Here is a 4,138-nt window from a genome sequence, read left to right as displayed (position 1 = left end):
GTTACTTACACCATATGCCTGATGATAATAAGCTCACACTGCATGCTGGCATTATATGACACAGAAACATCTACAACAGAGGTTCTGTGACCGTTCTGCTGTCCATGGGTCCTGAACCCTGTTTATTTCCAGGAGTCACTTAAATTTGTAAAATGTTTGACCTTGTGCATAGGATAGAATAAATGGTAAATAACTAGATACATAAATTCTCTTTCCATTTTTTTCTTAAATTACTACAGTATAAGCAAGCATACATTTCAAACATCTTTAGTAAACACTTGAAAATATTGAGTTGTCAGCTAAGAATTAGTCCTTAAATAACATGAACACATCATTTATGACCCTTTTGAGAAGTTTTGCTAGTGAAAGAGATGATATATTCAATACTAAGGAAAACCCAGAATGTTTTTATCAAAATTATTTTGGCATCTTTACTGATATCTTTCTATTTCTCACTTTCCATTATAAACCACCATGAATCTCTTCCACACTTTCTTCATGGCATTTTTTATGTCCTTATTCCTAAAAGTGTAAATAATAGGACTGAGCAAGGGAGTTAGGATGGTGTAAAATATTGCCACCATTTTGTCAAAGGAGAAAGCAAATGGTGGGCAAGTATATATAAATATGCATGGGACAAAGAACAAAATCACAACTGCAATATGGGACCCACAGGTGGAGAGAGCTTTCCATCGCCCTTCAGAACTGTGGGCTTTCAGAGAGCACAGGATGACACCATAGGATACAAGTAAAATAGAGAAGATTATTATGCAGATAGACCCACTGTAGGCAACCACCAAAAGGCCAAAGATCTGTGTATCTGTGCAAGCAAGTTCCAGTAATGGGAACAAATCACACATGAAATGATCAATAAATGGGTCCACAGAAGGGTAATTGCAAAGTGAAAATAATTTTTATGATAGGATGCAAGAATCCTCCTGTCCATGCTATCCCCATCAGTGTGCCACAGACTTTCCAGTTCATGATGGAAGAGTAGTGCAAGGGCTTACAAATTGCTACATAGCGGTCATAGGCCCTGGCTGTCAAAACAATCACTTCTACTGCTGCAAGGAAGTGTTCAGCAAAGAGCTGCATCATGCATCCTTCAAAGGAGATAGTTTTCTTCTCATACAGGGAGTCCACAACCATCTTTGGTGTGATGACAGAAGAGAAGAATGCATCAAATAGGGACAAGAAAGCCAAGAAGAAGTACATGGGGTAGTCTACCAATGCTGGGCTACAGACAATAGTCACCACAATTATCATGTTGCCCCCAACGGTTGCAATGTAGACAAACAAAAATACAATAAAAATTATTTTCTGGACTTCAGGGTTCTGTGAAAGTCCAAGGAATATGAACTCTCTTTCAAAACTCTGGTTTTGCATAATTTCAAGGAGAATGTAGAAGCAACTATGCTTGTGTAAATCTATAATTATTTTTAAAAATGCTTCAAATAAGTATATATTATCATCAAGAAGTTTGGGTAGTAAACAAATTTTTCTTACCTGAGAATAGATAAAAAAAAATACTTTGCCCAACACATGTTCATACAATCAACATGAAGTGAATTGTGTGTGTGTGTGTGTGTGTGTGTGTGTGCAGTTACAGAGAGACAAATAGGTAGACAGATAGATAATAGGCAGATAGGCAGATAGATAGATAGATAGATAGATAGATAGATAGATAGATTGATTGAATAGTAAGTGAGATTATAAATTATAGAGAAGGATTATAGTATGATTTGGAAGGGGTAGTGATGTAAGGGAGGGAGCAATATAAATAAAGTGTACATGAATACATTTGTTTTTAACAAAAGATAAAAAGTAATTTTCTGACATCGGTATTCAGAAATCGTGTAGAATTAAAATGCTGGTTATTTATCTTCCACAAAACATCCACACATGTTTTGTCCTTCAATTGCTGACTTGTTTTCTCTAGTTGCTTACTGAAATGGAGTAACAAAAAGCATGTGAAACCATTTACATATTACACACACGTAAAGAAAACACTATGCATTAACCCTTTTTCTAATCTGCTTGGAACAAAGTAGAGACAAATAGTTTACAATGTCTACTCAGAACACTTACCTACCAACAGAAGACAAAATATGCTGAACAATGCAATTAAAAACCCTCTTCATATTTCAAATTACCTTGAAAATCCTGAGGTTAATTGGAATGTCAGATGAGTTAATTTATTCTTAAAAAATATAAAGAGCTACAGGAAATACTTGTCTCTATTTGGAATGTGTATGTTCCAGGTGTCGAGATTTCCTTTTAATTCATCATTTTAAATTGTGACCAGAACACAATACAATGCCTGTTGTCATGGTAAGTGAGAGAATACAAGTTAAGGTAAGCTTAGAACTTAGCCAGCGAGGAGTAGTGAGTTTATTATTTTATTTTCTTGGTGAAAATCTTAGTAAGTGGCATTAAATCTAAACTAGCAAAAGATGCTTAATGTAGTTTTTTTAACATGGAATATCTGGTTTTAAAGGATAAGTGATTTCTTTAGGATGACCAGAGAAGGAAAGAAATTCATCTTTTCAGACAAGAAGTACACAGTAGTGGTGGACTTTGCATACTCTACCTCCAGATATAAAAGTCAAAACATCTTATTACTTTGCTTATTTGTAACTGAGATATCTTGATCAAGCTAACAGAAGAAATGGTTGAGAATTAGAAGTCAGTGCTTCAATTAGCCTCATATACAAATTAACAGCAGTTCCATAAAGAAGTGAAATTGTAAGTTGAAAATGTTTTAGAGTCTTAAAACTTTATAATTATCACTTATTTATTCAGTGTTGCTGTTGTTGATACAAATAAAATTTCTCAAGATATATGATTTGAAATTTATAAGTCTTTTCTATAACAATGATATTTATAAATAGCTTACCAGCTCAACTGCAAGGTTTCTGAAAAACATAAAATATGAATATGTGAAAATGTGACTCACACTAAAATATTCTTAACAATTCTAGTATAATTCATCCCTTTAATGTCAGCTGCCTTACTCACAGACAGGTTTTCCCATAAGACCACCAGATAAATATTTCAGCTCTTGAAATCATTTTCCAAAGCATATACTGCTTCAACTGTTTGAGTCCTCTCTTGTGTAGACAACTGAAATACATTAGTAAAACATATTTTTGTGACCACACATTTTCATGTACACAAATATATAAATATGCATACATACATATGTTTATATATGCATTTGTAAGTGACAGAATATGTGTGTGTGTGTGTGTACATTAAGGAAGAAAATTTTAAAACAGTCAGCTTACACATTATTGCATGATAATGCCACAATGAAACTCCTTATTGTGTATAAAAAATATACATATAAAAATACACACACAAACACACACACACACACACACACATATATATATATGAACATACATATAAAAAACACAATAGACTCTGTCAGACATACTCATTTCCAGCTAATCTGTCTACTACGTTTCACATTACTACATGTCCTTCAAATCTGATAAACCTCAGGTTTCAGTTTTAAAACATGGTTTTAATGATTAGAGCCATCACTAGTTTTCATGTGAGAGTCACATGTAGATACCAATGGTGCTCTAAGGAAGCAGATAACAAATGCTGAGATCCAGCTATTGCATTCAGACACAGAAAACACAACTTTAGTTCTAATTCTTGTTTAGAATGACCATGTATGGCCAAGCATGATGAGTGCTTTCCTTCATATTTATGTATATGTATGTAAACTATTTTGTTTCATAACTACAGTGAAAACAGCATTTTAATATGAACACATTTTAATGTTCTTAACAATTATCAAGTTCAGTATAGTAGCCCAGAGACCCACCACATTATTACTGTTTAACACAACCTTATTTTGGAAAAAAAAGCAAATTGGGTAGGAGGCTAAAATGAAATCAAACATAATATTAATACAGAATAATGTAAATTATTATAATTTACATTAAATTATAATAATGTAAATTATTATAATTTACATTAAATTATAATAATGTAAATTATTATAATTTACATTAAATTATAATAATGTAAATTATTATATTTTAATAATCCTTATGTTTAAAAATTATTATATTTTAATAATCCTTATGTAAATATAATAATGTAAATTATTATATTTTAATAA

General features: G+C 32.1%; 1 pseudogene; it reads right to left on the bottom strand.

The window, feature by feature from the left end:
* Window positions 1-452: 452 nt before the first annotated feature.
* LOC129675069 (olfactory receptor 4C15-like) lies at window positions 453-1,389 on the bottom strand (annotated as a pseudogene).
* Between the last annotated feature and the right edge of the window lie 2,749 nt (window positions 1,390-4,138).

Source organism: Psammomys obesus, unplaced genomic scaffold (genome assembly GCF_907164565.1).
Source record: "Psammomys obesus unplaced genomic scaffold, mPsaObe1.curated_primary_1811, whole genome shotgun sequence".
In the NCBI taxonomy this organism is placed as follows: Eukaryota; Metazoa; Chordata; class Mammalia; order Rodentia; family Muridae; genus Psammomys; species Psammomys obesus.
This window is presented reverse-complemented; position numbering and strand designations above follow the sequence as displayed.